The sequence below is a fragment of the Seriola lalandi genome, unplaced genomic scaffold, assembly GCF_002814215.2.
Source record: "Seriola lalandi dorsalis isolate HSWRI2012SDOR001 ecotype SW California unplaced genomic scaffold, Sedor1 jcf7180002054294, whole genome shotgun sequence".
NCBI classification, from domain to species: domain Eukaryota; kingdom Metazoa; phylum Chordata; class Actinopteri; order Carangiformes; family Carangidae; genus Seriola; species Seriola lalandi.
The window spans coordinates 554,168-576,279 of NW_019524847.1; the positions used below are offsets into that span (position 1 = coordinate 554,168).

The following is a 22,112-nucleotide window of genomic DNA, read 5'->3' on the forward strand; positions in this document are numbered from 1 at the left end:
CCCCGGATAGCATGTCCCCACTGCTGAAAAAAATCCTAGAGGAAACACTGATCAGTATAAAAGATTACCTATATTGCTACACAACTTCATGAGAAAATATCCAGTTCTTTGATAGAAAAGTTGAAGGTACAAGCTTGTGTACATAAAGGCTTTGGGGTGAGAGGTGCATTTCAGAAAGAAAGATCTAATCACAGAACTTAAAACTCTCGGACGTGTGCTGCTAACAGCTTGTGAAAGCTGAAGATTAAAGTTTAGAGAAAGGTGACAATGAAATCTGTGTCTTAAATCAATTTACCTTTAAATTCTGGGTCAATATTGGATTAATTCAGCAACTATGGCACCATATTTGGTTTAGAAATTTCACAACAAAACGTTTTGAATTCACTAAAGCTCTGATTCACTTCCTGTGACTAGCTTCTCTCCATAGCAACGGTGGCCAAGGATCATGAATACTGTAATGTTTAGAACCAGTCGCCTGATTTTTAAGGAACAAATGTGAAATAATTCAAGCTGATGCTCCAAAATATAAACCTACATGATTCTTTACATTAACCAGAAGAGTCCCACGTTTTTATGAGGAGCAACTCTGAGGATTTTATTTAAAGAAAAACTAGAATGGGAGTGTAGAGCAGGGAAAAACACTCGTCATCTCTACAGTAGCTCTCTCTGTTCCCAGAAATACAGAGTTTAATAAGGATTTTTAATATGATTCTACTGTAGCTTAAATGTCTGAAAGAATCTAGACGGCTAAAGGCTACAAACTCCAGATGATATTAAGTTACAGTTAATTTAATGACTGCAGGGAATTTTAGTCTCTGTGTTGGACCCATCTTAACTACTTAGCAGCAGCCACAGCGCAGTGCACAGGAGAGCAACTCCAGTGCCTCCTGGTGCGCCCTCGAGCAGGTTGGCAGGCAGGAGTATTTTACATGCATGCACTGTATTTTGTGATTGGGAGAAAAACCAGAGCACCTGCAAGAATCCCATGCAAATTCAAGGAAAATATGCAAACTACAGAAAGAGGCTCCAGCTAGTGCAGGACCTTGTAACGACGGGGCACAAACTTCTGCCCTTTCACGCTTTAGCTTTTTCTTGGACATCACTGTCATCCACAGACCACCAACCTGTGGACAATACCCCCAGACTGCCAAATATAAAACACACACAGTCTGTGTTAATATCCAAGGTGTGAAATTTCTCAGTGAGAAATGTCTCCTAAAAGCTGTGGTCAAGTACACCACATCTGTCCACTGCTCTCAGCATCTGCTTTAAAAACATCAAAATGTCTGTTGCTCAGTTTGATCATCAAAATCACTTTCACAGAAAAAGTATGTGACCTTATGTCCTTGACTAGTAAGTGAACACACCTGCCATGCCTTTCTTTATACATTGATTTGTACAAACAGCCATCATTCAGAGTACACTATCTGCCAGAGACTCAGTTATAAGATTCATGTGTGTGACGCAAGCTAACCTGAGCTCATATGAAATGGCTTTCTTGCTAACAGAGTGGCAATATGACCTTCAGTGTGTTAGACGAATCCTCACCATCTCAGGCTCCGCAGTCAAGTTGTGTGACTTGTGACTGTTTACACTGCTCCGATGAATGATTCATTAGGACCTTGAAAATGAAAAGACTTCCCTCCTTTGGAAGAAAACACTGAATCTTTATAAATTAATATCGTAAAACTCACTTTCAAAATAAGTTGCATAAAATGTTACGCAACCTTTCTGAAGGTTATCCTTCACGCTTTTATGTCTCCACAAAGAGAATAGTTTACTTAGAGGAACTCCACAAAAATCAATGATATTTAACATGTCAAGAGTAAACTATCTCCGAGATCCATTTGCAATTTAGAAATATTACACTCAAAAATATAATTTGGTAACAACTACTCAGCATTAAAGGCACGGAATAGAGTCAGGGCTGCAAATAAGAAAAGAAGCAGAGGCTGCAGTACCATAATGCAGATTCACCGGCAGTGGTCGTAATTGCTCTGTGCTGCATGGGTAACAATGCACTGCACTGATTATGTTGCCGTCTTGCTGGCCACTCGGACGCAGGTAAATAAACAGCAGATGAGACAGTGACGCCCTGAATTTAATTTGAAAACTGGCAGCAATGGTTATTTGACCAGAGACGAAACAAGGTATTAAATTTAGTCGAGATGTTTGAGACGATGTGCAGAGCAATGATGAGGATGATGATGGTGAACATGCTCTAACAGGGAGCAGGACACAGTATGTCTTGATAAGTTAATGTATAGTAATCATTGAGACCTGCAAATATTACATTTCAACTGCCTTTGCAACCCAACAATATTAATTTCCCAGTTAATTATCATGTCAAGTACAAAACAAAATAAAATTGGTTTAAAAGACCATGGTGGAATTAATATACTGTTAATGAGTTCATTTCAGGCTTGTATAAGATGTTAATGTGACTTTATCCGTCTGGAGGTTTCTGGGTCACAACAACGCCTGTGTGAATTCAAAAGCTAACCACGCTAACATAATGTTAAGCTACGATGAACGTTTGTTTACATACTGTCGACCGATCGGTTTACAGGATGTAACAACCTGCTTCACTGTTCTGCTCAGGTGGATCATTTCTAACGTTCTGCTCAAAGCGCTGTCCAAGGTGCTGAACCTGGGACCACCAGGAACTCGGGAGCTGACCGATGTGACTGCTGTTACTCCACACCTTGATGTACTTGATGACACCAGGGGATATGCATCAGAACTTTATGTAAGATGTATATCTAGCAATATATTAGCTATGATCCATGCACTTGGGACATACTGAACATACTTTTGTTTATACTGCCTGAGTAAGTTCAAATCGTTTATAACAGTTTTAATTAACATTTTATTATGATATTGTCTTGCTGTTGTGAAAATCAATCATCCATGAAGGAATATCAATACATCTGCACAAGATGAACATAAGAAGAAGTGTTGAATATAAGTGTTAACTAATTTTGCTGAATCTTTGGTGTTTATAAGATGCAAACTTCAGTTTCGGGGGGGCGGCTGTGACTCAGGAAGTAGAGTGGGTTGTCTGCTAATCACTGGCCGTTCAATCCCTGTCTCTTCCTGTCCACATAAAGAAGTGTCCTTGAGCAAGAGACTGACCCCCATAGTGCTCCCAACTGGCAAGCCAGGAGCTTCCATGGCAGAGAGAGAGAGAGAGAGAGAGAGAGAGAGAGAGAGAGAGAGAGAGAGAAAACCAAATTGTAAAGTGTTTTTTTGTCCGCTAAAGTAGAAAAGTACTGTTTAGTATAGTCTTGTATAATCTACCTTCTCATGCCCAGCTTGGAATAAACTGCTCTCCCATCTAAAAGAGCTGAAACCCTGAATAAAAACACTTAAAAGCGACACAGTCTGTGTGGCAACATGCTCTGGAGGATTATTACTGGCAGACACATTTTCTTCCTGTGTGTGCCAGGTGGCAAACAGTAACACATAATGAGGGCAATGACACAAAAAGAACACATCATGGGGAAAACAAGACTAAATTAGGTCTTCATGTTTAATATGCCAGAGTGTTCAATCATGACGTCTAGAGGACAAGTTCAAGGTTTGAAAACTGTTCAATAGATGTGAAGAACATCCACTTAACTGAAATTTCAACTATCCAGCTACATCACAAGCTGAGCAGAGCGGTTTATCTGTTACAGCATCAACCTCTGGAAGCATGTGTCTTGTGCCATGACCTGTGTGCAAACTACCTACTGCGATCACTCCTCTAACTGCTTGCTGTTGTGATCGCTGTACAATGCTCATTAATCTGAGCCTGAGATGCCAATGCACCACAGCCACAGCTGGTGCAAAACACTGTGTCACGAGCTACAGTCTGCATTGACACGCGGCTGCACTATCCACGCAATGATTCAAACCCCCCCCCCCTCTCATCAGCGTCTTCTCTAGGCACATGCTGAAAGGAGCAGAACTAGGAGAACATACATGCAACGTCAGATAATGACTCACAGCAGCATCTTAACCAGCGCCGGCTAATTGTCACACCTGAAGCATACGCAACTGCAGTCCGTGCCTCCAAGGACACAGGATTCTCACTCTCATCTACCAGACGGCTTACTAAGTTAAAAGAGAGAGAGATCTGCTTAAGACAAAAAAAAAAAGAAAGAAGAAAAGAGAAAGACACAGGAGCCTTAAAGCCTGGAAATCAACTCCACTCACCTTCATGTCTCCTCACATCAGTAGAAGGTGGGAAAGTGGTGGAAATTAGTGAATGTCTACGGCAAAATGACAGTATTGGGGAAAAGCACTGACAGAGAGAAATGATAGGTTGAAAAAGAACAAAAAGAAAAAAGAAAAAAGAAAAAACGGACCGAGAAGAAAATGGGGGTGAGCATGTGATTGACGGGAAATGAAATTATGAGGAGCGAGTGCGAGAGAACAGTTGATGACAGGAGGAGAGGAGGAGTGGAAGGGAAGGAGGGAATGAGCAGCAGAGGCTTAGTGAGAAATCAGCAGGTTGTGGTGGTGTTGCAGGAGGGAGAAGGAGAGAGTGAGCGAGCTAACGAGAGAGAGCAACACACACAGTGCGAGAGAGAGAGCGAGAGAGAGAGAGAGAGAGAGAGAGAGAGAGAGAGAGAGAGAGACAGCGTTACCAGCTGAGTCTAGACTGCCCCTTAAAGGAAAGCATCCGCATTCACAGCACACGCCAGCCAATGACAAATGTCGGAGAGGCCGAGGTGCTTGTTTGACTGGCTGTCTGCGTGCGGAGAGGACGGACGGATTGAGAGGAGGGCAGCCAATGACTGCAGAGGAGGATAACTAGAGAGGGGGAGATGAGGAGGAGAGGAGGTGAACCTGTGCGTGGATGTGCTTTACAGCCGGAGAAAAGCATGCAGACGGATCAAGGGCATTCAGAGCACTCGCCTTCCCTCCGTGACTCCGGTCACAACACAATACAAGCTGGAGACGGATCAATATAATGTGCACATTTTGGCAGCTAAATACTGACGCACATGTTCAGAGGGGAAGCAACAATGCGACGAGGTCTTGGTTACACAATCATCTACGATGCTTGTTAATGCAAAGAATTTCAATATGATGAAATGAGCTCGGCCAGTTTGGACCATTTTTTTTCTTGGTAACACGGGGGCCCATCACAGAAGAACACACACTATCTCCACACCGGTAACTGGCTGTGAGCCATCCGTCACTTTCTCTCCCTTTCTCTCTCTGCCACAATTGTCCCTTTCAAAAAGACGTGCTGAACACAGGACGCCTTTATGTGACTTGGTTTCGGGAGGCAGAGGCAGAGACAGAGGCTGTCGTCGACACAATGAAGAGCGCGGACCAGAGTCACTGCAGACTCATCGCTGACAAAATACAAAGCAGACTAAAGAGTCCACGTCTCGTCAGCAGTTCCTCAACACTCACTGGTAATGCTACAAGAAGCATGGAGAGGAAAAATCACGCACACAGACCACTGCATACATATTAACAAGTCTTTCTAGTGAACTGGTCAATGGGAGGTAAAGCAAGAAACACAAATGAGTTGGAGATTTTGTTTTCTAAACTATGACTGCAGCACAATAGTCTGGTCTTTTTAAACGCTTATGACGTCCCTATGCATGTTTTTCAAACTTTACCAGAGATTTGGCTCAACCTCAAACTACCTCACACAGATTCTGCTGTGCTCAATTTCCACACAATCTTAGCACAGTTTTAAACACACACTTAAAAACACTCATTACTCACGTTCACTGCTGAAGCTAAGGCAATGTCTGGTGCAGTTCAGGTCCTGTTCCCTTCCTTCTCACATACTGTGCACAAGGACTAGAATAGGGGCGATAAATTCATTTGTCCGGTGCTGCTCAGAGGTCTGATCTTGTGTTTGTTTGAGCTCCTGTGGCTTTTTTCCCCCTCTATCGTCTCTCACTCATTCTCTCCCTTTCTGTCCCCCAACTGGCCCTGCCTGCTAAAAAGCCTATCTGCGTCAGCTGCACCTGCTGCCTCTGACTCTGTGCTTCGCAGCAGGGAGGCACTGTCTCCTAGAACCCAAAACTAACACACATACACACACATACAGTGCTAAGATCAGTCAGCCTCCACGGGCAGGAGGGGGGTCGCTTAAGAATGACAACAACGGCGAGTACGACTGCAAAGAGTATGTCGCTCTCAACAACATCTTCAAAGGCTCCTCTCACTCACACACACACACACACACACACACACACACACACACACATACACACACACACACACACACACAGACATTTCCATAAATCCTCTCACTCATTCTATTTTCTCCCCTCCGCCATGGGTCTGCATTGCAGCACTAAGTCAGGTTGTCAAGAAGCAAGTAACTCTGGTAATCCCTCAGATTGCTTCTGACGGCCATTACAAGCACACACAGACAATCTGTTTGAATTCATGCCGAACTGCAGCTACATCAACACTTTTCACTTTTTTTGGCTGATTTACCTTGGTAGAGATGAGTGATCATCATCCTTCGGTCTCCTTGCTATCACTTACGTCCCAGGGCAGCAGTGAAACGTCCCACAGCACAATCCCTGCCTTGAAACAAAAATCGCCTCTCTACTTCATGTTTCATCAATATTCATTCTCCCTTCATAGTTTATTTAAGTTCAGCTGCTATTTATTTATATAGAGACATGACAATGCACATTAATCAACACTGATGTTAACAACATTGATGAGAATGTGGCGGCGTTAGCTCAACAGCTAATGTAATAATAACAACTGTTGATGATAAATTAGACTGATGAATGGATTTTGTGTCATTAGCACCCGCTAACCACCAACGACAAAGACAAACAACAGCCAACAGTAACATATCGAATATTGAGCCAACTACTTTATCATCAACAGTAAGGACCTTCACATCATGTGACTACTGACATGATTAGGTTTGGTGTTAACTGTCACTGTTAACTGTCTACATAACTTCAACACAGATTCCTACCTGTAGTCTTCAGATCAACATTACCTCCAGTGACATCACTCGAGGCAATTCATCAAACTTCATCCCTCATCTGCTGCTATTTTTTGTTATATTTGAAAATCTAATTGTACATATTATATTATTACAAGAGAGAGAGAGAGAGAGAGAGATTTCGCAGTTTTCCTTTCCTCATACTGTCCACTTTGCTGCTGTAATACTGCAAATTTTTATCCACTGTGGGACTAAAATTGGATTATCTTATCAGGTGCAGCTCCCCCTGGGGTCATAAAAGGCTACATGCAACTTTTTCCGACACCGAATGTGGTGTCAAACGCAAGACACGGACACAGACTTCGATGTGGAACATCGGAGCGCTTACCCATTAAGTTTCAAGTGGCCTTTCTAACTTACCAATTTATCAATTTATTCTTATCACTATTTCTAACTGGACCTCTGTCACATTAGTGTTTGCCGTCTATGACATAAAAGACTTTGCCACTTGGTCATTTTCACTCCTTCTTTGGTGGATTTATGCGGCAAGCTATCTTCTTAAATCCAGCTCCAGAGGATGACAGAAATCAGAGAAACGTCAGCGTCTCACCCTCCACAGACTGAACAAGTATCCGAGCTTTTAGCAACACTAAAGCAGGCCGTGTAACAACAGCAAACAATCGAGCCCCCCCTCTGGCTTTCGGTGTTGAGTAAGCCTTATGTTTAAATACTCTTAAGGTCAGCTCTCTCTGGTTTCAGCGGAGACTGTGCAAGGGTTTGACTCCCTCACCCTCAAATGGCAAAGTGACTGAAGCGACTCCTCCCTATCAGAGTGTCTGTACAACTGTTTTCAGTAAGTGACAGAGCACTGCGCTGTCCTCACACTGTTTGTGGTGGTTAAAAAAACACTACATAACAAATGAGAAACATACACAGATATAACTGAATGACATTTAAGAGATGTAAATATTCATGATTTCAACAAGTAGTGTTTTTTTTTTCCCTTGTAAGTCAATTAATATTGGATTTGAAATTATTCTCTAGACACGTCCAGCTGAGCGCACACACACACACGCACACACACATACACACGAAGCATAAAAAAACCCACTAAAGCCAAAATAGCAGCCACACAATGGATGCAGAGCTCAAAATAATGCTGTTAGACTGGCAGAATCTATTAGTCACCTCTGAGAATAAACCATGCTCACAACAGGGATCCTAATTGACCAATCAAAATGTGCCTCAAAGACAAATATAGAGCCAACTATTTTATTACCAACAGTAAGGGGCCCGCTTTTGTTGGCTAGGCTTCACATCATATGACTACCGACACAATTAGGTTTGGTACCTACCAACAATTGTGGCTGTTTAAGGTCGGGGTCCGGCTTTCTTCTCTTTCGGCCATCTGTCTCCATATTCCTCAGAGTAGGAGTCATCTTACCTTTGACCCTCTCTCTGTTTTCCTCTCCTCTCTCACCCCCCTCCCAAACTCAGCCTCAGCCAGACAGTTCCAGTTCTCTTCCACGAATCAGCATAGGTGTCCAGTAGCAAAAACGAGTCCCGTTCACCCCTGTCCTTCCTCCTCTTCTCGACTCCCCCTCCCTGCCTACCCCCCTTTCCAATCTCTCCTTCTCTTAGGTGTGGAAACTGAGAAATGTTGATCTGGCTCTGTGCTCACAAAGCACTGCCAGGACCTCCAACCTACCTACCTCTTTCTCGACTGCTGGGACTGGTAATCTACTGTTGGCGAGCTCGGTGGCATTTAATTGTGTTACTGGGGCAAAGTGGGTGCCGGTATTAGTGATTGCTGAAAATGCAGTGCGAAAAGAGGACAAGAGACTCGGTGAGAAAGGAGAGGTACCGATATGATTAATGATGTTTCAGGCTACATTCACAGTAATGGGGATAAATACATCTTGCCGTCTCCGTTTTGGTCTTCCAGCCACATGAAATCTTACTCAGTGTTCTCCAAAGAGGAGAACCAAAAATGCTGGTCTTTTGCAAATGCTGACATATGACTGTCATGTGTCACATGATCCATCTGAGAGACTGGACGCTTTAAAAAAAGAAAAACAGGGTCTAAACACTACTGTGGGAAACAACGTAAAGCTCCTAGCTCAGGACGTCTCCGCAAACTACCTACTGGTGACACTGATGAACAGAAAAAGTAAAGAGTAGTAAAGTAAAAACAGATCTATGCAAAGTGATCCAGATAAATTACAAATATAAAAACACAGAATACATTTCCAGGCACTCTGCTGTGTATTGTACTTCAATGTGCTCATTTTGATGACAGGTCTGTCTCTTTGAAAATGGCCACAATGACTGAAAAGAAGTGCCAGCTGTCTGGGAAAGTTCTACACAGTGCGAGCGCGCTGCCAGTGGAACAGCATGTGATGAAAGGTTAAGGAAGGACACAATTAGACACATAAACAGAGCTGAACATATCTGCATTGATCTGGACACGGGTTCACTGCGTGACAGTATTAAGTGTCTGTGGACAGATTTCAGGAAAAAAAAGGAGCAAATTCATTGAGTACAAACTGTGTTTTTTTTTGTTTGTTTTTTTGTTTTTTGTTTTTTTAAATCGGCCATAGTATAGTATGGAGATGTGTTTGTTTCTATTCACTGTGTGTCTCACTACAGTATAATGGACATTCGTGACCTTGAATGGCTGCGTCCCCACATGTGAGGTGAAAAGATGAGCACAGAAGCAAAAAGAGAGAGGCAGACAGAGAGAGAGAGAGAGAGAGAGAGAGAGAGAGAGAGAGAGAGAGAGAGAGGCAGACAGAGAGAGAGAGAGAGAGAGAGAGAGAGAGAAAGAGAAAAAGGGAAAGAGAGAGAGCGAGAACGCTGCCTCTTAAGCTGGATCTAGTGGCCTGTGCCCTCCTGCTCTTAATCCTGGCTTCTAGCACATGACCCAGCTAACAGTATTATGGACTGCTTTGATTAGACCTGCTGCTGTGCGCACGTAGCAGTGGACGTGGCGGCGGTGGGGGAACATGGGGTCCTGTGCTTTGCCACCTCTTTGCAGGAATGCCAAGCCTCTGTACAGACAACATATGCATGCACACATTACACACACACACACACACACACACACACACTGCATTAACCAGCATTTAACCTTAGGTTACACAGCCTACACTTACAGCGGAAGAAAAGACACGAGGCTGGTGGGATTAGGCCTGCGAGTCACTGTGTCAGCGGATTACCCCGGCGCTGTTATTCTAGGTGAAAACTAAAAGTAATGCTCAAAAACGTGCTGCTAGCATTAGCCGTGGACGATAGGCCGCGGAATGAGCTGCAAGAATGGCACTGCGGGAGGGGGATTTCACATGACGACTTCAGCAGTAGGCCTTAATCGCATCAAGGGGTCTCACAAGGGGGACATTTATTTTCAAATTTGCAACTGATAGAAAAAGCAACCTTAAAATTAGGGGCTTGGCATTGAAAGTCAACACTGAATTATATCCACATCAAATTAAAAAAAACTTTCAATCTTAACTTTGTTTACTGTGTACTATATTAACACAAAGCTTATCCTCACTAGAGTAAATGTAGTGTTTTGGTATGAAAAAAGGAGGGAAATGGAGCTGAAAGCTGGTTTGAAAATAATACCGTAAAGCGTAAACTGTTGGGGAATTCAGCATAGCATGCCACCACCATGGGAGATGAACTGTATGTTGTATTCCCTCTAGGGAAGGTAATTCTGTCTTTATAATGTTGACTCAACAATGAATCCCAGAGGAAAAGCAATGGAGATAAACTAACACAGATACAACAAACTAGTGACAACCCTCCAAGTTGATTGTAGTTGGACTTTTTGAGCCATGGAGATATTATGATCTGCATCAATTCTAGCCAAGAGATTTCTCAACTATATAAACTCCCAAAAAGGTTGAAAAAAAATGTAGAAACTCAACAGTCCACAGGCAGGTTCCTGACAGCATCAACCTGTGAACAAATTTGTTCACTGCCAAAAAAAAAGAAAAAGAAAAAAAAAAAAAAAAAAAATCACAATCTTGAATCCAGGATTGTCAATCCAAAATATTGCACGGCAGGGGGACATAGATCGATGCTGTTACAACTGCTGAAGCATGAATGAGTTAATCTTAACATTACAGAGTGCACACTGTGTGACCAGCGTTATCTATCACATGTTTGCAGGTTGGGTTGAACACTAGCAGACTGTGCTGTACTTGAAGGAGTGGTGAGGCAAGTTGGAAAAACAGGTTTCAGTCAGACTCATTTTATGATACAAGTACTGTAAAACTAAATCCTTCGATAGTCAACAAAATCAGTGATTGTAATGTAATCAAGAACTTTGAAAACGAATTCTCTTCACAGGCAAAATGTCTATGTTATTACTCTATTTCTGTCCATCTGCTTGCCTGCAAAACAAAACACCACTATTTCAGACCGTCAGAAAAAAGTGTTTTAATGCAGCTGTTGCACTGACCACTGAGACAGATATTTTTGGGGACAGCATCGTTTGAGGCTGTGTGTGACATGTGCTACTTTCTTTGTGTCTGAGTGCTATCGCAGCATGCTAGACGCTGAAGGAAACTCGTTGTGACAAGTGGTCTGCTGGTGTTCCGGTAATGGAGGGTAGACGCGGAGGAGGGTGGGCTTGCCTGGGTCACCTTTAATCCTGTTGGGAGAAATCATTTCCTTGAGACTTTTTCCACCCATCGCCTCAAATCAGAACGTCATCTTGCCCCCACCAGGAGGAGGCACAGTGAAGCTCTACCCGCCCCTTGTTTTTTCCTCATATATACCACTAGAAAATCTTAATGCATGGAGTGATCATTTAAAGTCTAAATAAACAACATATTCTATTTGTCACAGAAAGAAAATTACTGCTTACTGCACCTCCTGCAAGGCTACAGTTGTTCTCATTACAAACTTGCTGATACACAACTGCCTCTACTAAAATGATCCACCACTTTAACTACACTTGTAAATTTTATTTCATCCCAGATATGACTCTTTAACGAGCTAGTCATTGGCGTGACATGAAACATTGTTCTATTAAAGCAGAACTAAAAGTGACCAGATCACTTAGTGTCTTCAGCCAGATACATCGTCGCTGTACTCCCAAGTTTCAATTTTCCTCTTCACTGCTACGCATAAGAACATAATAAGAAGTGAGGTAAAGTTGCATTAGAACAAACAGTGAGAGTTTCAGACTGTGGCAAACAAATCAGCAACTTTTAGTCTCTTCCTGGAAATTAATGTCGATTCGAGGAAAATATATAACTGCAATTGTGATTTTAAATTGCTATTGTTTTCTAGAAATAAACCATCCAAGCCATTTGTGGTTTACATCAAAAAGATTTGACTTTACCCAGTTTACCACAGACCTCTCATGTTTCTATATTATTATATAAAATGAATCAGATGTTTGTTGGTGAGGACCTCCCATAGTTCAGACAGTTTTCTATACAAAAACTGAAATCTTAACATTCAAAATTGGCTTTTTATTGGTTGATGAAAGTTGCATATTTGGCCACTTATAGTAATAATAATGTAAGATGAGATTTATTTTTGTTAAGATTTATTTTGTACATTACTTCAGGTTTGTTGAGAGAATTGGAATAATTGAAGTAATGGTAACTACAGCAGAGAGACAGTACAAATATAACGTATTCTGTCCCTTAACTTAGATTTGAAACTACATTATCCACTTTGCCTGTAAAGTCAGTGATGGCTAAGACCGGCGGAGTGATGTGATGTAAGGCAGTGAGGTGATGTTTGACGGCTGTAGGTGCTCAGTTGTCCTAGTGTGGAAGCAGACATTAAAGTGGATCAAGTTAGTCAGAAGTAAGCTGTCCCCATGTTGTTGCTCCTCCCACGACCCAAATGTAGACTGATTCAGTAAGAACTACGTTTATAGTTAACAACCAACGTTAGAATAAACTGCTGCTCAGGCACTTAATGTTGACAGCTCTTCACTTTAGCTGCTTAAGGTAACTTCAACGTTAGCTTCACAGGTTGACAGACCTGACCGCCTCACAGCCCCCAAACCCCTGCAGGTCTCAAGTCAGAGCTTTTCAGGTGTTGAGCGTGAAACAACGGCATGACAGGGAGAGTCAGACATCAGCTGTCCATCAGCTGTCCGTCACTGCAGCTGGCCAACTACCTGCTAGCTTTATTCACAAAAAGACACACCACTCTGTCGGTCTTTTAAGAACAGCAAGGACACAATCTTTAGTCTTAAACCTTTTTTTTTTTTTTCTTGAACTTTCACTTCACAGCTTATTCAGACACCGCTAATAATGTAAGTTATAATTAAAATTGCAGCTTAAAATTTGAAAACCAGACTCTGGTTGGCAATTTCAATATAAAAATGGTTAACAGTTCAGCCCTGGGCAAAGGAAAACAAATTATCGTACATTTTGCGAGTCACAAACAGAAGTGTTTATGTGTAAAGGGTATGTTGACAGGTTTTGTGACCACAGTTCATACTGGGTAAGCCTTCTCAGCATTACTGGGGTGGTGGTGGGGTCACTCACTGTGTAGCCATAGCAGGGATGGGAATGTGTGAAACATTATGAATATGTCATCACCTGTTCAGTACAGGGAACCCTGGGGATATTCAGTGATATTTAATCCCTGTCTCCCATAATTACTGGCCTGACATTACCCTAGAACAGCATCTTTGTACAAGGACAGGACCCCATTTATTCTGCACACATTCTACTTTTTAGCATTTTCCCCAGGGTGTCTTGTAGTACAGGAGTATTTTTGGTGCCAGTGCATTTTCTAGACTCCGTTCCAAAACGGTTCTATTATGGACTATCATAGCGAAAGAAGACCAATTATACAATTTACCAATTATACAATCCTCCGCTCAGTTTGAATACCTCGATTAATTCTTCTTTCAACAGAAAAGAATTGCCCCCTAATACTACTGTGTAAGGCAGTCTCTGCTCGTTAGAGCTTAAGGGCATGAATCAGTGCAATCATCATATCTGATCACAGTATTATTTCCTCAACACTATACAATTACATGTAACTGATTGGGAGATCACACTGATTGGGAGGTTTTGTTATCCATATTGCTTCATACATTTTTCTAAAATGGAATCACAACATCGACTTGACGACAGAAAAACTACCACCCCAGAAATCATGTACCATGACAGAGCGAGAATGTGTTGACAAGTGAGCCCCACCCTCTTAACTAAATATGGTAATGTCACTGATCAGCACTCCGAGAGAAACCTGGGTTATCAATACCAGAAGTACAAATTGCAAGCATGCCCGCAGAGATCTTCAATTACGGTAAGGACATACAGGTCAGCTGAGGGTACTGAGAGTTTTATTCCTGATTGTTTGATTTGGGAAGCCAGTGTCACAGTGAGTGTACTAATCCATTAAATTGCCATTCGAGATGAGAAAAATGACAGAAAACTATTATGTTTTGGTTTGTTATGTAAGCAGCCAAGCAAGAACTCTAACAAAACATATTGCATCAAAATCATCTGATCTTTTGACATCCTGTCAGCAGCCATGATGGATTGTGTCAGCCAGCAGTTCATGTGTTTATTTTGAGTGTGTCCACTACAAAAACAAAAAAAAAACAACAGTGCAAACATTATCGGACAAATGACAGATTTGTGGCGAAATTCTGAAAGTCAATTGCCCAGCATGCCATTGTTCTACCTAGCTTATCCACACCCTGCAAGGTGGCCTCTGGAGAGATCCCACCAGACTCTATCTGACAAACTGCCCCCACCTTCCAGCCCTCGCTGCTTTCTGAGGTGTCACATATCCACCACTCGCTCTTGTTGCTAAAGGCAGTAGAGAGAAGGAATGATTTGGCTAGAAATAGCAGTGTCACATGAGTGTGTGCGGTGACCAGTCAGCCAGCTGCTCATCCTTACATGGAGCCCTGCCCCAGCGTACAATCAAATGCAAACAGGCGGTAACTTTATCAACATAACAGCAAGGACCAGCACAGACAGGTTCATCATTCATCTCTTAAGGCTTGTCACACCCTTCACTACTCTCTGGTGCAGAACTACGAGAGCCGAGTTAAAATGAACACGTGAGCTCACACCTGTTCAAACATCAAGATTTCTACAAACTCAAAAGAGCTCTCACATGTACAAAACATGCCTGAGCCCCATTTTCCCATTAGAGAACATGAAAAACACATTTTTCTTTTTTTTTTTTTTTTAAAAGGTTACGTGTGTACAATCATGTGACAAAATATTTACACACAAGAAGTTTATGTTCACACATAATCACAAAATTGTGATCAATCTCCAGGAAAGTGCCCTTTTTTCTAGATCAGTTACTTGTTGTGTCACGCAGAATTACCAGTCGAAACATTTAGGAGAGAAAAAGAATTATGAGAACAGTAAGTTATGTCTTATTAAAAGTTAAACAACAAAGGAGGCAGAAGAGATCCATACAAAGGCCTTTTTCTTCAACCTCGCACAGCCCACCCACAGTGTGTGTGAGCAGATCTCTGGTAATTTGGAGGAAATTTGTAGTTAACAGGGTCATAGATTTGTATCCACCCTGCACAAAAATGACAAAATGTGCCACTCACATGACATGACATCATCTCACATGCCAAGAATAACTTTTCCCATGCTTCTTTCAGTATTTCCTCTCGTGTTTTGCCATCAAACATTTTCCAAAACCTCAAACTGACCCGAACTCTTAGTGGCAACATTATGACTCATCAAACAAGCCCTGGTTGCTCGTTGACAAATGTACTTGAATGAGGGGAACAGGGAAATAATGTCCATTCTACCTACCATAAATAAAACCACAATGCCTCACAGTTCAGCAGTGAGCCTGTCATTAGCATAGTTAACACCAGGCCAGCACCCAAACAAGAGACGCTCTGTGTGACAGTGCTTTGATACAGACCCTGCCGCTTACAGAAGGCCACCAGAGACACTACAAAACGGCTCTCATGGCCCGAGTGGAGAGCACAAACGAGGCCAAAATCCCACAACAGGTCAGAGAAATCGTTGTAAAACAACCAGTCACGCGCTAACTAGGGTATTAAATGACTAATTGTTTACATATGAAAGGTGGCACGGGTTTCCTTTTGCGTGATAAGAATTAGGGATGCGTGCAATTAGTTGACTGATTAAACGTGTAGGTATCAGAAATACAAGTGGGTTAAACTAATTATTAATATTTTACTAATCTACAACACCAGTTAACTGTTGTGTCTTAGATGTTACGCAGTTGCCGGCCACTAGCTGGGGCTACAGCCCCCACAGACGGCTGCTCCATTCTCCCAGCGCTAATGCCCCAATGTTGTAAACAAGTAAATTGGAAAGTTGATGATCCGAAGACGCCGTCATCCCGCTCTGTCTGAAAAGGTAACGCAGCTCATCATCGTGGCAATTTTGACTGTTTTCTGAGTGTTTTCTTGCTATAAGTCAACTGGTCTAAATTTGAATTTCCATTTAATCGTCAGGTTAAAACAGTCATTAGCAACATCGTCTAGCAGGAATCCAGAGGCTTTGTCTTGAAGGAGGCCACAACTGAAAGAGTAGAGGTTTCCACGAATGTGTCACCCTCCCCAACTTAAGGGAGGGTCTTTTCAAAGCAACCAAGACAGGAAAACTAACAGGAAGCCAATAGCCACCAGCATGATTAAATAACTGAGTCAGTGCTCACTGTAAACGCTGATATTTGTCAAGAAGACAGAAGAAACCGTAAAAAATACCACAACCATTCAGCGAAGACATGTCGGTCAGAAGGAGCTATTACGGCTCATTTTTTGGTCAAAGAAGAATGCGGGCCTGCGTGACATTGGTAACAGGAAGACAGGCAAGCATTATGGGATGGAAGCGTTTTTATCGGTTATAAACTGGCCACTAGACAGGAGTTCCCTGAAACCAGCTGCACACATATACATGTGTAAAAAACCACAAACATTTAAGTGTATAAATGCAGCCTCAAGTATTTTTGTGTCCAGACAACTTACATCTTGTTAAATGCTGGGGCAGATCTGAACCAGTGGTTCTAAAGTCTAATTAAGAGCTGAAATGGTTTGGATTATTTTCCCAGGCTTTAAACAGCTAAATTAAATCATCAGGAGACTCACGGAACTGTGATGTCTGAAAACCTCTTTTCTCAAGTTCCCTCCATTTGTTTTCAGCCTCTATCTCCCATCACTGACAGCTAGCAGCTTGCTTAATGTGCACTCCTCTCCGTTTCCTTTCACAGCAACATCAACAAGAACCCTCATATGCCGACCTTTTCCCGCTCTTCTCTGTGCTTTGACCTTTGCCAATAAAAAATGAGAAGGCACGTTATCAGCTCCACTTGATCAATGACATGCTTAATCAGGTTTTAAGCTGTAACGTGGATTAAGCAATGCTGGTGCTGTAACACACACACACACACACACACACACACACACACACACACACACACACACACACACGGACACACACACACAGCATGAAGATTCCCACTCTTTCAGTGCTATCATGTGATGTTGCCATGGCGAAGGAGGCCTCAGACATAACAGTGTGATTGTGCTCTGAGGGCGAGGTGGGCCGATCGGAGAGACAGACTGTTCTCTGACTGTGACACTGCCAGCCCTGGTGCCAACTGCCCCTCCGCCCACAGAGACACAGACACACCCACTGGCAGAAGGGCCAGCCCGCACGGGGCCCTACCGTCATGGAAACCAGAACAGACTGCGGCGCATTTTCTATACATTTAATTTTCTTTCTTCCCTTTTGTGGCGTTCTGCAGAGACCGAGGCCATTTCTTCTGTTTGTTAGAAAATGTTTTCTGAATGCGCTCTGCGCTTAAAGCTACAGTATGTAACTTGTTGAACAGACTGGCAGTGACATTCCCTTCTGAAGTGTCGCAGGAAGCCTTGCCCTTCTAACCAATCAGAGAAGGCCAAAGTCAGGGGTCGGCGCTCATGGCTGTCAATCAATTTATGAACTTGCTTCTGGTCAACTACTCATCTCACACCGAGGGCGTTTTGCTTTTGAGTCTTGTGCTCGCACTAGCTTGATTTTCCCTATTGTAGCTTCAACAGCCGACTGTGCTGGAAAATTATATTTCTGACTTCTTTCTTTAAGACAAAACATCAGATCAGAGCAAAAAGTCTGGCATCAGTTATGCTGGCAGCTTCTATGTTACACTGTAGGGCAGCAACTAACAATTATGTTCATTAATGATTAATCTTTTTATTGTTTTTTTGATTAATCAACAAACTATTTGGTTAAGCTTTAATCATAACAGTGAAAGATCTGAGAGCCCGTGGTGAGGTCTCCAAATTGCTTGGTCTTACCACCAGTCTCAAACTACAGCTAAAACAATAAATCACCCAGATAGAGCTAAAATGATTCACTGCTTAATCTATTAGTTGATCAATGGAAAAATGAATCCGGTATTTTGATAACTGTTAAACCGTTTGCTTCTTTCTCTCTTTGTCATGTCTCATTGTAAACTGAAAATTCCTGGGTTTAGGACTTTTCTTTTTTTTTTTTTTTTTAACGTTTTTGAGGTTTTATAGACTTAACAATTGAAAAATAGCAATAATTAAATAATAGTTAGTTGCAGCACTACATGCAATAGTGACATATTGTAGATATACATGTCGAATGATGAGTAACAAGGAATTGCATTGCAGAACTGAAACGTTGAGTTGGATCATCGAATAATCGCTTGACAGAAAATGAACTGCTTACTATTTCTATGAGCTATTTGATCTTGGTATGAGCATTTCATATAAGTTGCTGTTTTTCTGTGTCTTATATGACATCACAGAGTGCATCAGACCTTCACAATCATGTATAACGCCTTGAATATTAATCCTGCCTCACTGTGTGCAGAAATCTAATACAGAAAACAAGGCAAATAGGGTGTTTGAGAAAAAGGAGACGACCTGCACAGAAGGAGGCTGTGATGTAATGTGGCGTGACCTGCCCGCTCATGGAGGACATTCTCGTCGCGGAGTGAGAAGCCTACGATGAATTTAACATTGACCTGGAACGAAAGGTGGAGTCATGGATGACAGAAAGTTCTTAGAAACAGTAAAGTGCTAGTGAGTGAGTGCAGTGAGAAAGTACACACCTCCCTGAAAACTGGTCTGACACAGCTTTCTCAGCATCTTGTTGAACATGAAAACATTACACAATGTACACATGCTTCTTCCGTCCATACAAAAACACCTCCACCTCCCCACCCCACCCCCCTCCACTGTCAGCCATCCCCAACACAGAACTGCCAAGACACATGCTTAAGCTGTCTGACTTAAACTGCTGTTTAAATATGCACCAGTCTGTGAGTGTTATGAAGCATCTGGATTTAAGGGTTCACATAAAAGAGAGACTCTATCGACGGTGTGGTCTAAGCTGTGGCTGCACCCTGTCGCCACGGAACCGGCAATTAAGTGTGAATCACTCTGCCTCGATTGTTTTGGGTTTTTTTCCAAAAGGATTACACTCATAAAGGGCAGGTCAAAGTACAGTCAAAATATAAATTGGATCTGTCCTTATCTTTTCTGTGAACCCACCTTAATTCCACACCATAGTGATAGAGAAATTTAATTAAGGCTCAGTCAAAAGGAGGGCAACAACAGTACAGCTTTTCTGTCCGGTGACAGCATCACTGCAGAGAGACTTGCTGGGGTTCGACACACACGACTTTAACTGTAAGGTTTCTTGGAAAGTAGGATCCCTCTGCAAGTCAGATGGCTTCAAATGCAAAACAGGAGATTAAACCGTGTGGGTGCTTAAAGAAATTTAAATGTATTTTTTTTTATAAATCCCTGCATGACCATGTGAAACCAGTGGAGTAAGCTTAGAGGCCATTTCTAGGCTGGCTGGCTACTCTTCAGGAGTTACTCAAAAAGGGTGTATCTAGGGTATAAACATGGGTGAAGGGTGTGAGGGGCTGCAAATAAATTGCAGCACCACTTCATTATTACTAAAGCACACTTCAGAGAGAGGTGGGTGCCTTTTTAAACAAAGGGAGGGATGGGAGAGGACGCAGACACTGTCCTTATCATTGAAATAACAGAAGGCCCAGACTGTGCAGTCCTGTTCACATAAAGCATAAAGGTGTGTAAAAAGAGGGAAGTCATTAATCTGTCTATCTTATCGCAATATGTTATCATATCAGCCTTATAGCCTTTATGGCTAGACGAGATACAACAATCAGTGTATTAGGTTGTTCCAGTTAATGAGCCCCTGCTGTGTAAAGCTGTAACTGATGTTACAGTGGAAGTGGAAGAAAACAAGTAAAACACACGAGGTTGTCACAGACCACCAGCATTCGTCTTCTTTCTCTCTCTTTCTTATCACAGTATGGAAATCAATCATTAACTTACACACCCTATTCCAGCCGCCAGGAATGCTATGTGCTTCCACTGCCTATGTAGGCGATAGGATAAGATATCTTCAGCGTGGAGTATGTGAAATATAAATGACATAATTGGAAGACTGCGTTTGACATACTCCACACAGTAAATACTTGTGAACGTCTTAACTCAGCTCTGATCTGCATCACAACGATGAACGGCGACTAACACATTTACTTTGGTACTGAGGTAATTTGAGGTACTTGTGCTTAACTTGATTCATTCCATTTTATGCAACTTCACACTAACAACAGTAACATAAAGTAACACTTACACATTAATCAAAACAGTAATAATAACACTCACATGGGCCATATTTCTAAACTGACCTAGACTCTCACCTTTGACACTTCAAATACACATTTTGCTAATTACACTTAACATTTTCACTACCAGACTACAGTTCTACAATGCTGCATCTCTACTTTTACCGAAGTAAATGGTCTGAATACTTCCTCCAACCACAGCTGAATTATTTTGCCTGGTTTTCCTGTTATTCTTTCCACAACATCCTAACCCTGTATGTCCGCTGTGCACATGTTCCAGTGTTTGTGATAATTCTTGTTATCTGTCACTGCGCCAAAGGAAGAGGCTCACCCTGAAAAAGCAGATGGGGCCTCGATAGCAGGAAAACAGTGTATGCTGCAATAATTGCCATGATAAACAGGTTTATTACCTTGTGCCACAAGTTGTGCCACAGAAATTATGAAACCATCTACAGGTAAAATATCAAGGTAGACACAGCAGCACAGTGACAATAAAAAAGCCTGGACCCTTGAGTCCTTGTTGGAGACTGGGGAAGTGACCTGCAGCACTTCTGAGATGTCTGGGACAGTGTCCCCCAACTTATTATCATTTGGGCAATGGGGCGGTAGTGTTTGTGCACACTGCGCATGCCCGGTTGTCGACCCGCCTTGTCGTCAAACAGTTTCTGCTCTGCGCACGAAAAGCTCAACAGAGTGAAATGAACTCGCGTGATTAACAGTCAAATGATTAGACCCTTTTTGAAAGCGGCTCACCGGGCCAAGCACTTCGCTTCCGCTTGGCTTTCACAGCCTTTCCCCCCCACACTGGTTCAGACCGGTGGAATGAACCAGACAGTGGATCTGATCCGGTGCTATTGTGATATCGGATGTGGAGTCACACACGTGTAGCGGCAGCTCGACTCACTCATTTAGTTGTGTGCGATCGGTGACAACAATAAGTACGAGCACGCCAACACGACATGTAGCAACTTGTGGAGAAATGCAGCATTTAGTAGCGATGTCTGTCAAAGCTGCACGAGAACAAGCGGTTCGGAGCTGCAGCAGCTGATTTCAGTAAACAGACATTTGTACTTTACGCTGTATTCACACTTACCAGGCCCGGTCCTCCGTAAACGCAGCCCCGCGCGGACGCTCACCACAAAGAAATGCGCAAGGAAAGTGGATAAACAGAAACCCCGTCGACGGGTAAAAGACACAGGGGCAGCGGTTTTTTTTTCCTTTTTTTTTTTTTGCCTGACAAAATGTACTTACCGACGAAATAGGACACCGCAAGAGGGGGAAATGTGCTGTTCCTCCTCGGCTCCACGCCTCTATCTCTGCCTGTATTTTCCCAGAACCGTTCTGCGTGGGTTGCGTCGAAAATGTCACAGATTCCAGCAGTGGCTGTCGTCCCCCCGGAGTGGTTGCCCTCGACTCGGCCGACTCATGCGACCATGTTGCCCTGTTTGTTGCCTGCTGCTCTCATCCGGGCGTTTAGGAATTGAGCCGTCGTCTCAGCACTGCTCAGGATGACAGCTTCGGGATGAAGGAGAGGAGGAGGAGG

General features: G+C 42.6%; 1 protein-coding gene across 6 annotated transcripts in view; it reads right to left on the minus strand.

Annotated features, from left to right (window-relative positions):
- Positions 1–22,112, minus strand: part of slc20a2 (solute carrier family 20 member 2) — a 47,835-nt gene extending 25,723 nt beyond the window's left edge. For 2 of the 6 annotated variants that reach the window (XR_015437237.1, XM_023406089.2), the window contains exon 1: positions 21,821–22,112. The gene's annotated coding sequence lies outside the window, so the exon portion shown is untranslated. Of the gene's footprint in view, positions 1–5,733; positions 5,960–8,286; positions 8,440–21,662 lie in introns of those variants that run through there. The other 4 variants (XM_023406082.2, XM_023406084.2, XM_023406083.2 and 1 more) reach the window with 4 other exon arrangements.